Source organism: Macrosteles quadrilineatus, unplaced genomic scaffold, assembly GCF_028750875.1.
Source record: "Macrosteles quadrilineatus isolate MER2022 unplaced genomic scaffold, UCM_ALF_1.0 Scaffold_8__2_contigs__length_117827958, whole genome shotgun sequence".
Lineage (NCBI taxonomy): Eukaryota > Metazoa > Arthropoda > Insecta > Hemiptera > Cicadellidae > Macrosteles > Macrosteles quadrilineatus.
Window position 1 is genome coordinate 30936172 of NW_026542601.1, and position 25205 is coordinate 30961376.

At 32.6% G+C, this 25205-nt stretch overlaps 1 protein-coding gene across 1 annotated transcript in view; it reads right to left on the minus strand.

Moving 5' to 3' along the window:
* Positions 1 to 19255, minus strand: part of LOC129000799 (uncharacterized) — a 30974-nt gene extending 11719 nt beyond the window's left edge. The window contains exon 1 of the mRNA XM_054427807.1: positions 19174 to 19255. The gene's annotated coding sequence lies outside the window, so the exon portion shown is untranslated. The remainder of the gene's footprint in view (positions 1 to 19173) is intronic.
* Between the last annotated feature and the right edge of the window lie 5950 nt (positions 19256 to 25205).

Sequence of the window (25205 nt, forward strand, 5' to 3'; positions counted from 1 at the left end):
AACACACTCTTTCATATTAAGTGTAGTAAAAATTCAATAACTGTACATGGTGTATACTTCTACGTAAGAATATTTTGTTTTTCACAGTTGGCACACCTGTTTGGCCAACTGATAATCCACAACATAACCTCCAAGTTGATGTTCCCGCCAGAATGTGACCGGTCTGCCTAGTAGGTCACTTGTTTAACTTTCCCTCTCCTTGAATTGACCTGCTTTCGTCTCTGCCCCCAAGATCGCACCGTCAGAGTCAGAGACTTCTTATGTTTTTATATGTGACCTTAAATATACTAACCTCTGTTAACGAATCTATATAAAATAACCAGTTAAAAAGATGGGCATGTTAAAATACAGGCAGCGTTGTAAATATTTTAAACTATAATTATTTTGGTTGTGTATCTCCTTGCAAAGAACGTACTTTTGGGTTATCTACTTACTTAATAGAGTCGAAATATCTACAGAAAATTTAATGTATACAGAGTTAACATTTGAAAAATCATTGACTTTTTAAATGCGAGTAGACTTTCCCTCCAATAGTAAAACCTGAGATTGCGGTTTTCAAGTTCAGAACGATTAGTGTGCTAATGACAAAAACACTTTTTTATTCAAAGAATTTGTGATTTGTTCGTTACTGATTGGCCAAAAAGTTTAATTCAAATTAGCGTCTTGCCTCACAAAACAAATTTAGATTGGGCACCGGTACTTAAAAAAAGACGTTGCATGTGATTGGAAAAGTCATTGGCTGTTCATTGTAATTTATGTTTTGTTAAATTATTTATAGACATTCTCATAAATATGCGTTTAAAGTTACTAATGAACATTTACATAAATAAGTATGAGACTTTGTGTATACAACAATATGTATTATAAATCTAAATCAAGAAGATTTGGTTGAAGTAAAGTTGTATATTCAAAAGTGTATTATTGTCTGGACACTCAACTTTGTGACGTCATTGATTATAGCTCTTATGTAAATAAGGCAATTATATACAAATTTGTTATTCCTCGTATCGTGTCAGTCTCACTTACACGTCTCTAATTGGGCTGTTTACTAGTTTACTAGGTCAAGATAAACAGACAGAATTTCCCAGAAAAACTCGCCCTATATTCACACGTAGGTGTAAATAGATAGTGCTGATGTAAATTAGGTAAATGGGAAATTTTTCGGTCAGTTATGGTGTTTCCACCTAAAAGTAGACGAGTGGGTTCGATTTCCTACAAATCCACCAAACATCAAGGATTTTGACATATAACACTTTTATTCCTCCATATAAAATTCCACTGGCAATGGCATTGAATAAAGTTAAGTGGTTAAAACTGCTTACTGCTAGCAAACGAATATTCGACCATCACATTGATGATGTATACTGCAAGTAGATTTCTCATCCTTATCTTATCACTTTATCTTATCTGTAGCCTGTTTTGACATATGTTTAATGTACGGTAACGTCAGAGTGTGCTGATGTCGTGTATATACATTTTTTCTCATTTTTTGGTAAATTTTGCAATGTTAGATTCATTTCATGGTGTACAAAATAGACCATTCACCCTTTTGTTATGATGTCAGAGGATGAGTAATATTTATAAAAAATGCACGTTGTATTTGGTTAAAATAATTTGTTAAACAAAATATAATAGTAACATCATAACACATTTTTCATATAATGGACAGAAACGTTCCTTAAAATTATGTTCTGATAATCCATAAGGATCAATCTTCTACATGGGAGTGCTATGTGAAATGGTTTTAAAGTTAAGTGGATTAACATATTTAAGAGTGGGCAGTAGCAGTCGGCCATATTGGATTGATGCCCCATAAGAACAATGTAATCTTTTGAACCATATAGCGCCGTTATTTTTTAACATAGAACTACGTTTGATGTGTCATTGGAAAGAGAATACAATTCTACAGGGGGTTTGCTTTTTATTTTTTCGATTAAAGAAATATTAAAATAATTATAGCAAAAATACGCTTGTTTAAGTTTACAAATTTGTGGAGGATTTTCTAAAGGAATATTTGAAATTCGAAAAAGCAAACCCCCTACAAAATTTAATTATCTATCGAATAAAGTTTGTTTCAAGAAGATCCGACGTAAACTGTGCACGTGATATGGTTTAAGAAAATGCATGTTTTTGCTGCGCATCGCGGCGGTAATTCGGCGTAGTAGTCTGGCAGATCTCCGTTAGATAGCAGCACGCTCGCGCATTTGGCGGGAGTTCAAATCAGGTTTTTATGATTCTACATTCATCATGCGCTGCGCTGCTAATTTTATAACTTTTTTTATTTAATGTGAAACAAATATTGTTACGAAATTATTGTTATGATTATTGTTGTCATAGTATAGTTATTGAAAGAAAGGAATTGGGGGACAGAGAGAAATGCTGTGGTGTTGAATACATTTTAAATTTGAATACTCGTATTAAATACGGTGGCGCTTTCTTTTACAGTACCGTATTATTTTGCACTTTATATTTTTTTGATTTGCACGTGCAATAACTTTTCGATCTATTATACTTTTATTTCTGGAGCTCAAAACTATTTAAAAGTCCCAACTCAAGAGCAATGTTGGTATTACACGACCTTGTAATATATGTTTACTACGATGATAGTTTTCTACACAGTTTTAAAAAGGTAATTGCGTTTTTTACAGAACTTTAACGCACTAGACCATCCTTCTCGAACGTCAGACAAACGTCCTTTTTCCAGCATTAGCCTACCTTAAGTAAGTAAAACTATTCAAAATAGGATGAGAAAGTGGTATTAATTAAGTCTGGCAAGGGTGGATGGTAAGCTACTAGTTTCACAATTCCTTCTTGCCAGCACCTAGGTAAGATGAGGCATCACCACATCAACTTTTGTCACCGGAGTTCCTCAAGGATACGTTTTTGGGCCAATGATGTTTTTGACCATGAAAAGAGGACGACGCTGTCACATCGGAATATTCATACTCTCTAAAAACTCACAGGGCTTCTACGGTACATTATTTTGTCAAATATAAATTTTAATATTTTGCTGCAAATTTAAACAAATAATTACCTTTTTTATGTAGACAAGTTTTACAAAAAGTACTTCTTTCATACGCAAATGAACAAATAAAGTACTTAAATTTCTTTTAGTAAAAGTTAATTTACTTTATTATTAAAGGCTTATCTTTAATACAGAAAATATAATGGTGAAACTAGTGATGAATGTAATATCCAACGCCTAATATAAAAATATAATCATAGATTGAAGATTAGACGTTGATATAATAAAATAGGTACTTCTTTTAACACTTTCAAATACACCCATAATCCGCGCTTATTAGACTGGATAAATAGAAAAGTGTTTTAAGATGCATTTAAACGTATATAGCACCGACACATAAATTGCTAATGATCTAGTAAAAAAATTCTTAATAAATAAAAAGTTATACTTAAGCTATGTTATTTGAACAGAGCATTACATTCTGCTCATTCAAACAAAAGTGAAAAGAGTACAAACAACAAAACAACAAAAGAGTCAGTAAGTCAATTAAGTAATTTATTAACAATCATATACACTCGTTAGCCAAAAATTACATTTCTCTCCAAAATATATTTTAAATACACAACACAATAGAAAATATAGAAGGCTATAGTCGAAACTGTTGTTCAATAATAAGGAAACAAACTGTTAATTTATTCAATTAATTGTGTAAAATTTACCTGTTTTTTTGATAAAAATCATTGCTTCTATTTGAAGATGACTTCAACTGAATATCAAAAACATTTATCAACATATCATTTTGAACCGATGTAAAAACAACGACAGTTGCATAAACATAAAGTCACAGACTTTTTACCCTTGACCTTGACGGGGTGTTATCAGTATCGTCGTACCAGACGTCGATGACTGCTTGTTTCTGTGTAGGAAAATTAGAATGACACATTGTTTTTAAGATTTTGAAATCATCAATTTTTTGGGCACTGAGCTAAGTGGCTTAGTCAAATTGACTTAAAAAACTTTATCTATGCTCATATTTTCACCTCGTTTAAGAAGACACTATGTACTCGAGAGGCTAATTATATTTTGTGTACAGTTGTTATTATGTGTGAAAAGAATAAACGCTTCAATAATAAAAAATATAAATTCAAAGAAACAATCGAAAACGTTTCGATCTTAAATCACACTTTTCTAAATATTAAGCTTACTTATTTACACATGTTTTTTTCCTTTTTTCCTTTTTTTCCTAGGGTTTATCGGATTGTGGTTATAATTCCAGAGTATAAACATAACAAGAAAAATATCTAACAATAAAACAAAACAGTAAGACATACGATTTGCAGATTTTAGAAAATTTATCATCGAGGAGAGTGATGAACTGCAGTTTCTCGTAAGATTACTCTTTGAGAGTATTTTTAGAAATGATCTAACTCACTGTACTCAGCGACAAGAATTGTAACTGACTGTACTTGGTACTTGACTGCTTGTCTTCCACTTGAAGTTACGACAGGAAGTTGGTTGTAAATGTTTCAATTTTCTTCGGAATGTTAATCCTTAAAGAGACTCTCTTTAGTTTATGCGTTCCGTGAAAAAGTGACGAAATCATGTTGGGGTTTATATTATTGTTAGAAAATTTAGAATCAACAATTTTCGAATCAGCTGAATAGAATGGAATATTTGGAAAAAATCTTGTTAAAACTCGGTTGGAAAATCGTAAAGATATATCGTAATGGTGAGCCATAAATTTCACTCGAGGGATATGCTTTATTTAAACAATATTAGTATTGGGATAGTAGCTTATTATACTACTCTTCTCGCAATTAATGACCACAACAGAAATGTTATTACAATTTCCATCCATTATGAAACTGAATACTGAATTAAATTCGTGTATATCAACGTATAGGCTTACTGGTGTGGGTTTTTCAATGCAGCAACGAATACTGACGTAGTGTCTAAATTTTAGATGCGCTGCTCCAATTTTACTTACAGGTATGCTAGTTTGTAATGAAATAAATTTAAAAGTATTCGTACCCATAAATATATTATACGACAAAATACCTCAGGCCTCTCGCCCACTATACGATTTCGGTCGTACGACACTGTGTCGTACGATATTCTTATCATATGTGTGGTCCTCGCCCACTATACGACACTTTGTCGGATAAATGGCCAGTTGCTCGGTAGCCCTGGAAGAGTGAGGTGTGGGTGTGTTGCGCAATATCTTAAAACAGTGGTTCTGTATCAAATAGTAAAACAATGATTCCGTACCTGTTGTTGCAATGTGGCTGCTGTGGCGTAGATTAAGCGATAGTGGCCAATGTAGGCCTACAGCATTAAAGAAACATTTATTTTTATGTGTAAATTATTTTTTAAGTTAATGTATTGAAAGAAATTTTCAAATTATATTAGTCCATGCATTTTACAAGCTTTTAAATTTACCATAACTATCATAGGGTTATGGGATAGTCTGGTAAAAAGTATGTATGTTAATTGTTTTTGGATTAGTTTTTAAATAGATTTAATTTTATCAATATAATCTACAAAAAATATATTTATATCTTTTAGTCAAACTTTTTTACACAATTTAATTAATAATTGAGATTATACAATAATAATAGCCAAACTCGCATTTTTCAATAATTATTTCGGTATATTTACTCATAAGTGATGCAGTATTTAAACGTAATATAAGGAAAAATCTAAACAAATTGTAAAAAATAAATAGGAAGATCAAAATTACGCAAAATAATGGTTGAAAAATAAGACCAAGTGATATGTCAAACATTATAATAAAAAAGTATAAATGAATTGTAAAAAATATTTATTCACGATAAGAAATACGCAAAGTGATATAACAACTATAATAATGACTAAGTATGAGTTAATTGCAAAAAGTATATATAAGACTACTGGGGAGAACGCACGACATACGATAAAAATCGTATAGTGGGCGAGCGCCCATTTGATTGTGTACGCCACTGCGAGTGAAACAGTCGTACGACAGTCGTGTATCACAGTGGCAGTGGACGACTGCTTCACGACAGTTTGTCGTAGTCGTGAGATTATCGTACAGTGGGCGAGCTCTCATAAGATCCAATGGTTCACTGTGGAAATGTTGTCGTTCCGACACAGTGTCGTACGACCGAAATCGTATAGTGGGCGAGGGGCCTTAATCGTGGACTAGAACTAGGTATGTTTCTTGACGTCTCATGATTTATTCTAATCAGCACCGAATATAAACTGTGAATATTACAATTCTGTGCTCTTTGGTTCCAAAATGTGTAGCCTGCATATATATGCGAGATTATTGTTACTAAAGATAAGCTCGTGTCCACTATTTTCTCTTGTCGACTTTTTATTTTCAGTCAAAGATGAAAAACAATAGTTTACAAACAAGTTTACAAATTTACAAACAAGTATTTATCAATACGTTTGTGAGATAATAAGGAACAAATAGGAACAACTAAACACTCCTTACAAAGGTCCATAAGGATGAATGTATACGAGGCTATATTTCACGTTTTACTAATCAATGATGACAAATTCCTCAACAATCCTTAGAAAAACTCAACATCGACAACAATGACCTTCGAATCAACAATATAATTTCTAAGATAAAAAATCCATAACAATCGTTCTTTTAACAATGAAAATTACCAACAATAGAGGTTAAACAATGGAAAATTCTTTACGAAAAATATTAGCAATGCCACGCCCATTTGCACGTGATAAATAGAAGAGTTAAGTTTGAAATTGTGACAAATCTTCACCTCATGATCAACGCATCATCGACCAGCCTACGGGTTCAGTTGAAAGACTTGTCATTATTCTAGGAGACTAGTATGACGTCAGATCATTGTTGATGTCCTTAGCGATCTCTCCCACCAACATCCTTGGCCTATACTCGCCCGAAGCGTGGGTCAGATCCCTCATGTCAGGCAGAAAACAATGCAGCCAACTGTGAATAGTGAATATTCTTAAGGAGTTTTGTTTATAAAGCCGAAATATTCAATGCTTGGCGATCCACTTAATTGTTAGGGCTCTTTATGACTACATAATCTATGTAGTCCAAATTTTCAACGAAGAATTTATGGTGACTTGTATTGTTACGATCTCTCACTGTCAAAGCTCGCAAGAACTCGAAAGTACATAAATCACATACATTCAACTTAAATCAGTCTACTGTTCGACCGGGACCGTTCTGTATGATAGCATATCTTTCAATATTTTTTTGTTTTGTGCAATTTATTGATTCATTGTTGCTTTCACTGGAGAAATTCATAGATTTTCCCAAGTTGTAGTGTGCTTGGATATGGTATACTGTAATTTAAAAAAATAGTCTTTATTGGGAGCGGTTTTCAACAATGAGATGGTTTACAAAAAGTTCAGGTATATGAGTTAGTAGTTTTATCCTAATGCAACGAAATATGAAAGTAAAATTACAAAATAAAAATCGTTAAATTCTTAAATGGCGACAATAAATAATAAATAAACTCTTCACAGTTTTTCAAAACAATCTATTTAATTTCCGTCGCATGTGTAGAAGTTAGGAAAAGATTCTGTGAAAATGTAAACATATAAAATGTTACGATTAGTTGTGTTCTTAAACGTATTCGAATCAAGATTTGATCAAAATAATATAACTACACAGTTGCTCGTTTAATACATCGTGCCAGTAGACCCATGATGTTTCCTGTGCCCATAAAAGACCCACTCCCACCATACATTGCCGCCTGCATGGGGGCGTAATTATTCTAATTGACTTAAACTGGTAAGCGGTGTGGAGGAAGTAGGGAAGGGAGTCCTATCTTATAATACTCTGGGGTTTGTAGAGTCTATGCAAAGCCAACTTAAACGACAAAGTTTTACATTTAAAAGAAAAACATTGTATGAATAAGCTTAAAATGTGATAATGTGACGCAGCGAGTCTTGGCAAGGTCAGAGATAAAGTTGTCATAAGACAGGTTGATTTAGTGGTTATAGCGCGGAACTTATGTCGTGGGGACCTGGGTACAAATCCCTCCAATCACCAATTTTGTAAGCTATGTGGTTTGTATAAGCTATTTTGTCAATTGATTTAGAAAATAATAGTTAACGTTTCTAAAGCAAGGTGTGCTTTCTTTATTTAGGGAACTTCATTTACTAAAATCCTTTTTACAATATTTTTTTTTCAAATTAACATAGTGTGTCAAGTCAAAAATACTACTAGTGTCAAAATTGTAAATTTATAGATCTCAGACAGAAAGTAAATCTGCAGGTAACTTTTTAATGGATGTTGTCAGTGTATGATAAATTGAATGTTTGAAAATACATTAAGTAAAATAACAACAATTTGGCTTGCATACGCTGTAATCAATCCTTTAATACGTGATGTTGTGTGTTGGGCTTAAGTCTCATAGATATTATTTAACTATTGTTCTTTTAGGTGTTTGAAATCTCAAGACGAATAATATAAATTCAACGAGTTTCTTCACCATGAAAAGAGTTAGATAATGATTCTTTGAAAAATCCCTTTCGTTCATCGTGATAAATGTTCATGCTTTACAATTGTGTTTCCATTATTCCCTTCGTACTTAAGAGTATTAACGTAATAATATTATTGTAAAATTAAAATCAACAAACATAGAAGAACATTGTAGTTCGGACGTGCAAGTAAAATTTGAAGTAAATTTACAATTTCTTCATGCATTGCAAGTTTCACCTTTGTTACAATGGTCTTATCAGCAAAAAGATAACAGGCGACATGATGCTATTGTCAACTTTCAGTTCGTTGTTTTTTACAATTCATGCTGAACTGAGCTTGTTAGAAACGGTAGTTAAATATATGCATTAGAAAAGTATATTCATTGCAGGTTATATAGCAAGAAAATACATTTAAGTAATGATTGAAATGAGGGTTTGAAAAGATATAATCACGTAAACATCTTTGTGTATTTTACAAAACAATGTAAAAAGTATCTTTTTTTAACAAAGCTTGGTTTAAAAGAAAATGCAAAGGAAAATGACTAATTTTCAGTATTTGTAAATGATCTTGTTTCAACTAACTGATTTTCATTTCTGTAAATAGTTTCCGTTTTTATTACACAGCTAAAAAAGTTTGAATTAGTAATATCGTGAAAAATCAAATAATTAGGTCTTATTTTAATTTAATTACCTACATATTCGGTTGGGTTGGGTTTTGTTTGAGTTATGTTTCCTCATTGTTTGGGTACACAAACAGGTGTCGTTATAAAATACTTTACAAATAAGTACAGAAAATGTTGAAGGAATCCGGCAACATTCTCAAAACGACCACAATGCTTTATAGAGATACTCTTTTGTTATTTTAAATTATTTGTTTAAGTTGTTACAATATTTTTCAACCAAAAAATTACAACCCTAATACAAAGAAAATCCTTCAACAAGGCATCGTATAACGGAAACCCTTTTATTAATTAGAAAGCTAAATTAAAGAGTAATTTAAAATAATTCGGCCAGAGAATATCCTTGGTATTTGAGTTGTCAGGCAAGTTTTGAAGGAAATATTGCAAAACATAACCTCAAACAACTCTCCCTTTCTCACAACCTTGGACGGTTCCATCCGTAGACAATTTCCCGCCAAACGAAACTCTCATAGAGTAACAATTCTGATAACACTCATTATAAAGTATTAGCGTGTTGTTATGTTATACCATTGACTAAAGAGTATGATTAATCTATGGTTACATGTATTTACATTAAGTGAGTATACAAACCGGAAGTATCCAAGAGTAAGTTGAGTGGTAACTTCTGTTCGGATTAAGTCTAGTAATTACTGCTAATTTAGTAATGACAACAAATCGGGAAAATTATAGTATTTTTTATGAAAGGTAATAATTTAGGGACGAAATATCAATCTATAAACTATTCAGGTAAAAATCAAATTCTTTTTGACACCTAAAGACATACAACCTCTCAACTATGACACCAAGATTTGTAACAGGTAATTCATAAAAAAAAACTGCCCCCCTCGGCAAAACTTTATTCATCTATTCTCCCTAAAACAAGCATTCTCTTCCAAAAATATGTCATTTTTAGTAATTATCTGAACGTAAGTGTCATCCCAAAGTGTAGACGTGTTTCATTATTAACTGTATTTAGCGAGTACTGTGTTTTTAACAGAATTTATTACAAGATGTGTTGCATCGTTGCATCCAGATCACGAACCAATCTTTGGTGACACTTCCACATTACCCAAAAGTTTCATTTGCATATAAATAATGTATTTAGAATTCATATTAAATTCACTCTGACACCGTGAGCTCCTGAAAGTTTTACGAACAAGCAGTGTCATCTGTCTAGAAAGGGCGGTAACATAGTCTTCGCCTCGCAGTAGGCCTACAGTGTTTTGTTCACGCGTTATCCAGATAAGCCAACTGTCTATTGACTCAATAGCTTCACGTGGAATCTTCAATAGCATCCAACACATCCAAACATTCCTATAAACACCCGCCGTCGAAGTGCCGATTGCCCTCTTAAGATGCACACATGGCGAGCCCGTGGCCATAAAACTAAGAGGGTAATGGCGAACATAAAACTTGGTTGTTAAGTTTGGTTGTAAACACCTCTAAACATATCGCATTGGCAACACGAGGATGGGTTGTGGAATTTTTTAAAGGTTTATTTTTATTTGCGATCTGACGTGAATATAGTTTTCGTTGAATTAGAATATTTGTCACAAGAAATATTTGATAGTAATTTTTTTATCGTTAGTGAAACCTTAAATACACCAGAAAAGTCATAAAACAGTACAAGACATTAGTGCCTATTTGTTTTCGGCTTTAAACCTGTTGTGGTAATTTAGCTTTTACGATGAAGATAAAATTATAGTTCATCTCCAGTATTTTTAACCTTTAACATATAAAATTTGAATTAAATGTTAACCTCTTGACATTACTTGTTATACCCTTGTAGTAACTAGCAAAAAAAAAAAAAACACGGAGTGTTAATTTGGACCGGTATACTTAACCAATGAAGTAATAAACAGATACGTTTATAACGACAAAAACTGCTCTTTATACCAAAATAACGTGCTGTTCATTTTTAATCCTAAACCCGTATACGTACTATTGCATAAGACAAAACAAAATTCATCTGCAGCAGAAACAGCAGTTTTGAATACATGCTCAAATGTTCATGACCTCGATTTTACAGTTTATTCATACCTTACAGGGGTGTTCGGAACTGACACAACACAGACAGATTTATTACATTATCTACTTTTAGTTTAAAGGAATTGGATAGTGAAGCTAGAAATAATTTGGCCTCGGAGACGAAATCAATCACCAAGTTTTAAACAGTAAACAAACATCGTGCAAAGACTTGTAAACATCTGCTGTAAACAATGTTCGCATCAAACGCCAATACACATTCTGCCCTGTGTTGCTGGGAAGAAAACTATACTTCCTTTGAAACACCTCTAAATTCAGAATTAACTAAAAATGCTAATGCTAACTGATACTATTAAATAACAAACTACAGAAATACGTTGACTGAAACTTCACAAAAAAATTACCCTGATTAATCCTATGAAATAAGAAATAGTGTTTAATGCCATTATCGATATCTTTATTCTGCGTTCGCTTCGACTTGAATTTAGGTTTATGCTTGGTGGCTTGGAGTAGTGTAAGTATTGAGGAATTTCGAAGTTTTCGGTATTTAAACATTTTTTTCGAGGCATTAAATTGGAAATCAATACTCCGGAAATCACTGCTTCAGAAGTAACTTCCCCAAAAGTAAGTTTTTGAAAAGTTGCTGAATCTCTAAGTACAAATGATTCAACAACCGAATAGCAAACGTTCGACTATTCGATGGTACTATCGAATACTATAAAGAGAGATTTGTGTTTGTAGATTTGAATACTCTAGTTGAGAGCAATAGCAAGCTTTTGAACCGATTCATATCCGAATAGAAGTGCTTGACCATTCCATTAAACTTATGCAACGTATGCAGTCTCGTCTATAGAATGTGTAGCTTGTATTGCGGAATTAATTTTTTTATATCTTATCTTTTTCGTCGAGTTCTTGTAGCCTACCAATCTTGACGACTCGCAGCTTTTAAATGTTCAATCCATCTACCTTGCCTTATAAACCATGACGTAATTCTAATTCATTCACAACGCGTGCCAAAAACCGGTTAGTAATTCTGAACACCGCCGCAGACATAGTTGCGCAAGACGATAGGAATTTTAAGTTCATCCTTGAAGTGCACATATTTTTCATCTGCAGCTATACATATTTTTATTGGTAACTCTTGAAGAACCTGCTCATGTAGAGAGGTTTGTGGTTTGAAATGACTGATAACTAAACGGCACTGACTGTTCTAGCTGACTTCTCATCCTATTGCGAAATTAGAATATTTTGATGTGTATTCTAAGATTAACTTTCGGTAATATTCCGCCCGTTATTTGTAAACTATATGTTGCTCTTATAAAATTAATTTATTTTTTTGGCAGTTAGACTGTTCTATTGAGTACAATCATCAAGCATTTAGAAAGAGTTTGTTTGTTGTATAGCTATAAAAAGTAAGCAGTACGCAATCTACATTAACCAGGTAATATATATACCTTAAAACTTGTCCTTAGCTGATACATGACGATGACGAATATTTAAAAGTGTATGGGGCTGAATTGTTAATCATTTTTAACTTAATGTTTAGTTGTTTTGAAAATTTGTTTGTTATTATTATGTATATGTATGGCTTAGCACATTTGTGGTTTATCTATATATTAATTTGAAACTGTTTTTCTTTGTGACAGCTATTTTGAGAGAACGGCTGGGCGTAGAAACTTGGTAGAGGTGTCTAAAGAAAGGTCCTGGTCTGTAGATGAGCCATCAAAAGAGAAACATGGATAATTCCCTCGGGGCTCTGCCCCAGTGGCCTTTAAATTACCATCCCATGTTATTCTTATGGAGGAAAACGAGGTTTTTGTTACAGCTATTTTGAGAGAATGGCTGGGCGTAGAAACTCGGTAGGGGTGTCTAAAGAAAGGTATTGGTCTGTAGGTGACCCCTTAAAAGAGAAACGAGGTAAATTTCCTTGGGGCTTTGCCCCAGAGGCCTTTAAAGTTCACTCTGGAATTTTGTTTACATTTCGACCATATGGATAATTTTACACTACTTTTAATGAACCAGCTGTTAATATTAAAATTGTATTCAAAGGTCTACTGAAACTGTCAAAATTAAATGTTTACATTATTATTTATGATTTTAAATGGATTCTCCACTGCATGGCAAGTTTTTTATAGTTTCAACAAAATGATGAATTTATGATACGTTTTAAATGTTTTGTTCAAAAATCTATGCTTTATTGCTCTTAGAAAATTTTAAATTATGAAATAAGTGTGACATATCAATTTCAAAGAAACATATAACTACTCCTTATCGGGCTAGCTTATATATATTGTAAGGTTGGCACTTGCCTTTTTTTCCTACTTTCAATCACCATTTATTTTTAAATTCAAGAAAGAACACCTGAGATTCATTTATTGGTATAAAAGTTTTTGATAATCGGGTTGAAAATTGTGTCATAGATGAGTACGTTGAGGATGAGAGCTGTGTTCAAGTTTTGGAATAGACTAACTACGGAGTCTATGGTTTTGGTAAAGTATGTGAACTAATGTCAATAATTCAGGTATTAAAAAAAAATGTGTACACAGTTTTTACTTTGATGTACACATGTAGCTAGGTCGAACAACGCATCTAAACCTCACTACATACAAAACATTCGGAAACACAACAGTGTCATCACATCTCATCGCATTTGCATAATTTGTTACCAAGGCTGGACTAGGTTATGGATTTGGTTCCGCAAATGTTCAAGATTTGTGATAAAATTTCCTACAATTATGGTTCAATCCAATCCACGAAATACATGCACAGCTTTATGTGATCTATATGGCCAAGGCAAAACTACCCTATAAGTTAATGAATTATCAAGTAAGAACAGGATGATTAAATACATGGGTCGATGTGGCAAGAGAAGGAATTAAAATTGCTAAGTTCGAAGTAAGAATTTTACTGCTTTCTGGAGAATCAGATATTTTTATCAAACAAAAAAAAAACTGATTTAATATGCTGATAGAATTATGTATTTTTATGACCAAAGATGAAGATTACTTATAAATCCGGATACAATCTGAATGATTTTCCTAAAGCAGATGGAATTAGTGGTTAGTAATAAATATTGACTAATTTATACCGTAACATAATAGACTAATTATATGAACTCATTCTCAAATATAGTGAAAGTGGCTTTGGTATGAAACAAACTCATGAACAAACAATTATAAGACTCCTAAAAAACCTTTTGGGCAACCTAAAGCCGATAAAAAGGTAGGAAATATTGTGTTCAACGAATTCATCAATCACGTTTTTTAGGGAACACAATCGTCATACTTATTATTGCTTATCCTCCCTACATTTAACTAAGATTTTAATGACTTCACTCTATCCATCGCAGTTAGCTGAACTGACATAAAACCTCAAAATTAACCGTCGATTTCGACGGGGTTCCACTAGTTACTGATTATTACTGAAAATTGAGTTTAATAGTTGGATTGTAGGCTTGGGGCTTACGGGGATTTTTCTAGTCTTTGTAAAATATGTTTAATGTCTGAATGCAAAACCGTGCCAATCAAATATTTTCTCTTATTTGAGGGTGGGTTTACGAATGTTGAGCTCCATTCATATCTTTAATTTTAATCTTATGTCGTCCAGTATATTTTTTATGTCCGGTTTCAGTGCGTTAAAGTCTAATTAATATTCCTCTTTTATGTGTTGGTAATTTAAAAAAAAAATTATTTTACTCTTTGATTGTTACACTTTGATTATACACAACAACCCAAGTTTTGTTATTGCGACTTGGAACAAGAAAAATGCTACTGTTTTGCATATGACAATTCAATTACTGTACTTTTAATTTTTTCATTATTCTACTTCTGATAGTGTTATATTTTCTTCAACATTACTGGTTTGATTAGTTTTGAACGACATTATTGTTTTGCAATTCTATTTCATAGTGGTTTTATTTATTTGCATGCATAGATTTATGAATCTTATTTTGATGTTGCTATTGGTGACCAATGCATATATTCTTAATATATATATTTTGAGCTATTTCACTTTTTGAAGACACAAGTTGGCTGCACTGGGAGGAAGCTTTCAATGACCAGATGGGTTCACAAAGAAACCGGAAACAAACGCACGCAGGCGTATCTACCCGCCCAATTCGTCAGCCATCTTCTTCTTCTTCGTCTGGTCTACTATTTTCAAAGAATGCAATGTATAGTGATTTTCTAATAACGAGAGAAAAAAGCTGTAAAAGGTTTTAGGCTACACTTATAGGCTGAAGGGATTTACTATTTTTGCGAAAAGCATAACAAAACAATAATAGCTTCCTCCATATAAGGAAATCTTCGTTAACATACAATCTTGAGTTGATGAGTATTAGTTAATTTTGTTTAATGTGAGAAACAAATTATACACATTTTAAACCATGATTCATAGTGTGGACAGATAATTTTTGAAAATAAATAAGGCTCTACTTGACTTGTACCATGTTTGTGAACAAGACAACAAACAATCTTTAAGACGGTGACACACTATCGATCTTTTCCCCGAACAAGACCCCGAACCGAGCAGGGAGAAGGGAGAAGGGAGGTCGAAGGGAGGATGTTCGATAGTGTGTCACGGGTCCGTACACCGATCAAGACGCCGAACAAGACATCAGGCCGAGCAGGGAGACGAGCGCTCTGGAGGCGGTTTTTTGGCGAAAGATCAAAGAAAAGATCGGTCCGATGTACGGTCCGATGTACGATAGTGTGTCACGGTACATTTTTGCCCCGAACATCGTCGCGAGCGCCGCACCGAGCGGCCGCCTGCGCTAGCATTGATAGTTCCGCGCTCTCACTCGCACACACTCTCTATCTCTCTCCAAACTTCCTTTTGCCGCGCTCGGTAGAATTCGTCTGGTCTTGGTCATGTTCGGGGAAATGTTCGGAGTAAAATTTTGCTGATATTTATCTCCCTTCTCCCTTCTCCCTGCTCGGTTCGGGGTCTTGATCGGGGAAAAGATCGATAGTGTGTCACCGCCTTTAGTTTTCGCCCATTCATACTATTAACCGGATGAACACAATAAAATACCAAACAATGAAAAAGAGGCTACAGTTTAGAGAATGTAAACTAAATATTAAATCTTGGATTCGATAGTATAATTAAATCTCGGATTTTGGATTATACAAGTACAATTTCCATTCTCATTAACTGAAAATTTTGAAAATGTTCTGAAGGTGTCAATGAGGACAAATATGTAACTCTTATTTTTCAGACTAATTTCCACTCTACAGCACTAAAGAATAATAAGTAGGTATTTTAGAAATATATCCATCTATGTGGTGGTAAGTTTTGGAAGTTAAAAAAAGATAACGCAATCAAAAGTAGTCAATCGCCTTTAACTAAGCATCAAATAGTCAATGACCATTCCTTAAAATTGTCTTAAGCTGATAGTAAAGGATTACTTGTATTAGATTAGAGTCATACTACACCTGATACACCCCCTGACACAGTGTAGGATAAGTGTCGGATGAGTCATCACGTCAGCAAAGTATACTGTACTACAGTGGAACCTCCGAAAACAAGTCACCTTTGATAACAAGTGTCATTTTTTGATCCCCCAAAATTTATTTGACCCCTAATCACATGCTATTGCAAACCTCGATAAGAAGACAACCTTAATAACAAGTCTTATTTTATAATCACCATGAGAGTCTTGTATCAAGGTTCTACTGATTTATTAGCAGCACGATGTTAACGCTTTCAAGTCATGTTTTTTTTTACCAGATAACCTTTTCCAACCAGTCTGGCGATATTAATGGCGGTGTATTTTTAAACTCCTTCATCATCTGATATAAAATACGATCAGCTGTTACAGAGAAAGTTCTACTTTCTTCCACTTAAAAGGAAGTCTACTCTCTCTTTCTCTCTCGCCGCGGAGAATTTTAATGTCCTTGTCCATTTTTGGAACACCGCCTCTGGGAGTAACAAGGGAAATTTACTGGCTTAGAGGCAATTTTGTTCCGCAAAATTTGTATAAGTGTTAAATGATTATAATTGTTTATATTTGTTTATTACATTACGACGTTTCTTCCTTTAGTACAAATAACAACAAATAAAAACAAGTAAATTAAATAAACTAAAACCATTTCCACCCAGGTAACTTTTATTTCAGTATAATTTTTTTCAATAAAAACATTAAATGTACATACATATGACAGAATCACAATATTAATTGTCAGAAAAGAGAGAATTTCCCTGAAATTTACAGTTTGATGCTTCATATTATGTTATAATATTTTTTAGTTTTCCCCCTGTATCAAAATAATTTTAATTAATCAAATTTCATGAAATAATAAGTATACAAAATGTTATTCTATGAAAGTTTAAAAATGTATTTGAACTTGAGTTTATAGTGAATAGACAATAGATTGTTGTTTAAATTACAAGCATTCAAGATCAGAATCATCACAAGAATGTTTCAAATTTTAAAATCCCTGAAAATTGAACAATCCCTTTAAATGAATTGTTCTATTCGACTTTGCAGTACGTGCTAAAATCAAACAAATACTATTCATTAGTTTACATTTTTAAAGTAATATCCAATATGAATAACAAAACAATTAATAACGAAATACTTTATTAACAAGTGTCATACACTACGAAGATAAAAATTATTAACTTTATTGAGAGAATAAAACAATATTTTACCAGAAAAAGAATGTTTTATGCCAGGAAATTTGTGAAATAATAGTTGGGAATGGAAATAACCCCCCCCCACCCGAAAAACACAACAAAAACATAAAATTTATCAATCTTGCCTAATGTAACGTTTAATACAACTCTGGTTAGACATATTTAAAACTAAAATACAAATATTTTACCATCGAAAGACCTTTTATGACAGGGTGTTTGTGAAATAATAGATGTAGATGGAATTAAATCATCCCGTCCCCCACAAAAAAGCTATCTATCTAATTAGAAAGGCCACACACGTTTTATTTTTGACCAATAGAAAGTTTTCAACAATTCTGTTTAGGCAGATGACTAAAAACACAGTTTTGAAGATCGGAGAGGTAGAAACATCTAGATATCAACACACTACAGTAAACTGGCCGAGTCATTCTTTCCTTATGCCTCATTATATGCACGAGTAATATTGTAATCACGAAATACATTACCAGGATATTACGAAACACTTTTAATTACAAACGTAAGTATAGTTCCTGTACAGTATTTACACTGTGCGTGACGATTGAGGGGGATAATTTTGATTGTATCAGTGTATCTATTAGACATTAGACTATTGTGTTGTACTGTAAAACAGAGTAACGAAATGTATAAACGCATTGTCGAATCTGTGGTTATACTTAATCATTGAATCATATTGTTGACAATACATTTATTATTTACGTTATAGGGGGATACGTTTGTTTAAATATTTAATGTCGACTGATTTGCATGGAACAAACATGAAAATATTTCTTTTTGTGCGAACTTTGAATATATTACTTTCGTATATAATGAATTTATTATATTCTCACTTATTGGTAATATCTATTCAGTGATGGGTTAATGGGATTTTTTTACTCGTAGGGTCGGGAGGGTGAGGGTCGGCATATCCATTGTCCTGTTCGACCCTCTTGGTAGTCTGCTTCAACGCTGAGACAGCCTCTAGTCATCTTGGATGCTAGGCTAGATTTTAGCATTGACTTTATATCTCTACACTGTGTAGAGATATAAAGTCAATGATTTTAGTCATCCAAGATTTAGGATTTCTCCGTTTCAACTGGTTTAAACACACTTCCCGAATTTTATGACCACATTTGTTTATTAAAAGAATGTATACAAATCAACTTGATTCAGTCTCTTCATTCCATACATAGATGAAGACAATAAGAACAAATATTCCATAAGGTCTATAAACTGAATGTTTACAGACTTAATCCAACTGTAAATAAGTTTTCATTTACACCCACTCCAAACACAAACCAAAATACTTTTGAATCCAAACAAGAAATATCCAAACAAGCACTAGAAAGTTTGGTAAACAAAATTGAATCATTCCCCTATAAGGTAATTTACAAAAAGCCTATTAAAATAGCTTTAATTATATAACAAAGCAATATTTTTACTTACATAGTCTTTGGAGATACTCAAACGACCGCGCACTTGTGAACGTTTGACTGGAAATGCGAGTAGAAGTGTAGGAGCGTTTTCTATTTGGTAGTCTCTGGTCACGCGCATGCGCAGACACCTACTTTGAAGCGACTCACCCTCGACACAACCGAATAAGGGTTTTCTACCATCCGATACTATCGAGTGTATCGAGGGTCGATATGTTTTCTAAGCTTTCATCGCTTTCAACACCCTTTCAATAAGTAGTCGAATAAAATTTAATTTATTCCCATTTCGAAGGCGTTCCCGACCAGCGGCATTGAAAGAGTAGTTCAAGTGAGTGGTAATTTGAATGAGAAGGCTAAGAAGAGTTCGAGTTTACTTCGTAAACCTTAATGAATAGAGTAAAAGTATTCGACCAACTTATAACTGTCGAGTATTTGTAAACACAGATCGGAGATTCATATATTATTCATATTGAGCAGTACACTTGCAAAACCATAGTTTCGAACCGACACCTTTTCGATATAAACAAGCGATTTTTGGTAGTTAACTTTTCACACTAAAATCATACCCATGCGCATACACCTACTACAACATTCGAGTATCAAATACTTGAACATCCATCGCACTATCAAGTAACATCTGTGTTATTAAATTGTCTAAAGGGCCGTCATGCGTAGACACTACTACCATTGACTATACCTACCTGTAGGTATATATAGTCGATGCTACTATGTTGAAACCAACGATATTTATATAGGAAATATTTTTCGCCGAGCCTGTGAACACTATTTTCTATAAAGTATGAAAAAGAAATATAGTAATTTTAAATTTGATAATTTATTTTGATATATAGGTAACAATTTTGAACGTTGAATGTGAATAGTTAACTAATAACACAGGAGTAAGTTAAAAATGAATGAGATGAAGCGCGTTGGTTACTATCTAAGACCACTGTTTATTTAGTCAGTATCGATGATTTTTGGTGAGATCACTCCAATAGACATTTTCTATCCTTGGTTATTTTTTTGAACTTTTCAATTATACTTTTAATACTTTATTACTTTTCGATGAAATGGCGACCATAAAAATTAGGTATTTTAAACCAAGTATGAATGGGATGAAGTTTTACCAGTTTTGTATGCCAATACAGTAGTTGCCTCCAAACAAAACTTTGGATGAACAAAATTATATGTGGGCGAGTGTCAAAATTACGTGATTTTCCTTTATGGTCGGAAGCAGTGATAAGAACTTTGTAAACCTACGGGTCGAAGCCATAGGCTGATGTCTAAACGAAAATAGATTTATATTATTACTTGGTAGAGTAACTAAATGGCTGTGTGGTGGTTTGGCAGTTCAGCTCAATCTTTCCAGTACCAGTAATTTTTACGTGATACAATTTTAGAATTAGATTCACACAAACAGTAATACTTTCCCATTCATAGTGTTAGTCGGGCAACCAATTGGTATAAAATACTAGTGTAACATAATAAACGGTATATTTGAATTTAAAGCTGAATTAAACGAAGAGAGTTTTAAGATTAAAAGGAAAAATTCCACAACCTAAAACATCCTTTGTAGTAATCAGATTGGACTAGTTCTCGATGTCAATAAAATTATGAATTAATTCACAAAGTTTGATCTAAATCCATGGGGAAATGTATAAAAGAGTTTCCCTGCATACAAACACACACATTTCATATTTTTATACACATAACAATAAGAACAACCTGTGTTTTGGAATCTGGGGACTCTAAAACAAACATATACAACAGTTAAGGACATCGGTTCTACAAAGAGCATGTTAATAGCTATCCTTTAAGAAAATCAGTATAATATTATGCAAAATTGTTTCGACAAATATATCATTAAACCAGTCCATGGGATGTAATATGGATTGTTGCAAAAATAAGCGATATTTTTCAGTTGTTGGATATGAGTGGGTTTAAACAAACGGTATCAGCGATTTGACTTATACTTTCCCCCAACACTGTAGCTTTACCTCAGCCTTAATCAAGGGTAAGCGGTTAGAGTAACTATGATATTTCAAGGGCAAATAACAAAACCAGCAAGAAAGTTGGAACCATAATTTTCACATTAATGCCGCTTGTACCACTTCGTTTAGAGTTACAAGGACCCTATACTAAATTTGAATCAAAATCAGTCTAGCTATGGGAGAAAATCCGGGTTCAGAGGGACCAAAAATAGATATATCCAATCAAAACTCAAACTCGAAAATTTGGACGAAAACAATAATTTCTTCATATGAACTATGTAGGATATAGAAGGAGTAGGTAAAAAATTTAATGAGATGAAGAGAGTTGGTTACTTTTTAATACAGTATCACTGTTTATTTAGTCAGTATCGATGATTTAAAACCATCGATGTACAATCACGATGTTAAAGGAAAGATGAATCTAGTTTCAAACCATTAAAAGTTTGTAATTCTGTAGGATGTACAATCACCATCGATATGAGTTATTATACATAGATGATAATCACTAGAAATGTTAGATAACGTTCAGCGCCTACTACTTCTGAATACTGTACTACATTTGACATACAAGCAATGTTTGCAGTATCGAGCAATAGCAGGCGCTATTTTTCAACCACTGACACATTGACATTAGATAGTGAACACACTTCGTTTAGAGTTACAAGGACCTTATACTAAATTTGAATCAAAATCAGTCAAGCTACGGGAAAAAATCTGGGTTCAGAGGGACCCAAAACAACATCACTTGTAATCTTCAAGAATAGCTAAGCGCCTTCAACTTCTGAACTCTACATCTGGCACACAAGCAATGTTTGCAGCATCGAGCTATTGCAGGCACTACTTTTGAACCGCTAACTTTGACATTATATTGTGGAAACCTAGTAGTAGCACTGTACATTAATTATATCCCGTAAGTTAATAAGACAGAATTGTCAATACTGTTTTTAGGTTTGATCAATAAAAATACCCCCGCCGTAAAAATCTGTAGACTAAGAAAATTTCAATTTTTCTGGTTTGAATTTTACTTAAATATTCACATAAGTAATATTTATTCCATAATTTAAACTACATTTTAGTGCTTGGATTTGCAGCTTTGAGGAATGGAAAGGTGCGGTGTTTTTTACCAAATGTTAATAAGATAGGATGAAATAAATAAATTTGCCAAATTTTACCAAATATATGTTTATTGTTTCTTTTAATTTTCTCCGTAACCTTCAATCGTACAGCGATATTTCAACGTACAAAATATTTGTTAAGCACTACACGATGACTGTGATGAAAATTGGGCATTTCCATGAACTGTATTATAAGAAAAAATTTAAATCAGGGCTATCCGCAACGGTTTCCTGCATTTCATAAACAAAATTCTTAAACTAAATCAACCGTAAATGGGGGTTTGGATATTAATACGATATTAATAAGGGTTTGCTGTTATATATATTAAACTAAATCTATGTAACAACTATGTAGTTAACTTTTCTTAGTTTATTCACAGATTCCATGTTTTGCTACAATTGAACTTGTAGACAGTAATAATAAAAGGAGAGGGGTCTTCTAAAAGCTACACACACTTTCTCAACAAAAACTATGTTATTAAATGTAATGATTATTACAAATAGTAGTCTATTAATTTGAAACTTGTCCAGCCCGATGCATTATTTAAGATTTGATTGGGAAAATTTTTAAACATAATAGAAAAATATTTCTTCTCAAAGCTTCGCTTTATTGCACCAAATTTTAATCCACTACAAAATGCCATTATCAAATCAAAATAGTTTTCTGAAAAATCACTTTTCAACTTCTTTATAAACGGATAGTACTGTATTAAATAAGTGATGTCAAATCAAATTTATGATTACTAAAATATTATTGTAATTACCTTTATTTTAACTTGTTGTTTGAAAGTGTAAAAGTTTTAGAGTTTGAGAAACGTACTGTTTTCCTTTTTATGGAAACCAACCAATTTCAATGTGTAGATATTTTATACTAAAACCCCACCCCAGAAGTTATTTGGGGCCTATAAATCAAAATTATTCCTATAAGAACAATTGGTTTTTATTTTTTTTTTTCAATCAGCAGCGTGAAATAACGTTTGTAAAGAAACAAATAATGCTGATAGTACAGGGTGTTTCGCGACCCAAATTCCAAATACAGAAAGGCATTGTTTAGGCTAAAAACAATCACATCTGTTAGAAGAGTACATTTAAAGTATGCAACTAATTAACAATGCACTACTTTTAATGAAGAGCGCATTCGTTTTATGCCAAGCTTTGCAATTAAGTTCTTAGTTATAGGCTATATTCCAGTACGTAATAAAATATCTACAGGTATATATCCACAATGTAAATATACACCTACAAGCATTACCAAGGATATACCATTATTACATTATTATTATTTGTATTATTGGTAAGGATATACCATCCTTTTTTTGTGCTATATTCAATTTTAAACATGGATTGCATTAACCCGTGTGAACAACAATCAAACACAGCATATCAGCTGATCGACAATATTGTTTTCCTACTACAGCATAGCAACGATCCCATTGCTATACATGTAAACAGGACTCATTGTTTCGGTGAAATTAGGTATTTACTTGTCACAGAGAAAAATCTATAATTACTTTCTTTGAGTGCCTACGAAACAGAGCAATAGCAGAATGATATCAAAACTGGAATAAGTAGTACTTAAAGGTATTAATAATCTTTGAGCAGAATTGCAGCTATTGTCAAGTGGTGATATAATGACAGATAATTAATTTAATAATTTAAGTATAAATTAGTACTGTACCTATACTATAAAAAGAGCAGTATAAAATAACAAAGCAACAAAAATAAATATACTTTTATAATTTAGGAGATATGCCCATCTCCTATCCTCGAACTAAATCCTTTATCCATCCCTCTAATCAGGGCTATCCGCAACGGTTTCCTGCATTTCATAAACAAAATTCTTAAACTAAATCAACCGTAAATGGGGGTTTGGATATTAATACGATATTAATAAGGGTTTGCTGTTATATATATTAAACTAAATCTATGTAACAACTATGTAGTTAACTTTTCTTAGTTTATTCACAGATTCCATGTTTTGCTACAATTGAACTTGTAGACAGTAATAATAAAAGGAGAGGGGTCTTCTAAAAGCTACACACACTTTCTCAACAAAAACTATGTTATTAAATGTAATGATTATTACAAATAGTAGTCTATTAATTTGAAACTTGTCCAGCCCGATGCATTATTTAAGATTTGATTGGGAAAATTTTTAAACATAATAGAAAAATATTTCTTCTCAAAGCTTCGCTTTATTGCACCAAATTTTAATCCACTACAAAATGCCATTATCAAATCAAAATAGTTTTCTGAAAAATCACTTTTCAACTTCTTTATAAACGGATAGTACTGTATTAAATAAGTGATGTCAAATCAAATTTATGATTACTAAAATATTATTGTAATTACCTTTATTTTAACTTGTTGTTTGAAAGTGTAAAAGTTTTAGAGTTTGAGAAACGTACTGTTTTCCTTTTTATGGAAACCAACCAATTTCAATGTGTAGATATTTTATACTAAAACCCCACCCCAGAAGTTATTTGGGGCCTATAAATCAAAATTATTCCTATAAGAACAATTGGTTTTTATTTTTTTTTTTCAATCAGCAGCGTGAAATAACGTTTGTAAAGAAACAAATAATGCTGATAGTACAGGGTGTTTCGCGACCCAAATTCCAAATACAGAAAGGCATTGTTTAGGCTAAAAACAATCACATCTGTTAGAAGAGTACATTTAAAGTATGCAACTAATTAACAATGCACTACTTTTAATGAAGAGCGCATTCGTTTTATGCCAAGCTTTGCAATTAAGTTCTTAGTTATAGGCTATATTCCAGTACGTAATAAAATATCTACAGGTATATATCCACAATGTAAATATACACCTACAAGCATTACCAAGGATATACCATTATTACATTATTATTATTTGTATTATTGGTAAGGATATACCATCCTTTTTTTGTGCTATATTCAATTTTAAACATGGATTGCATT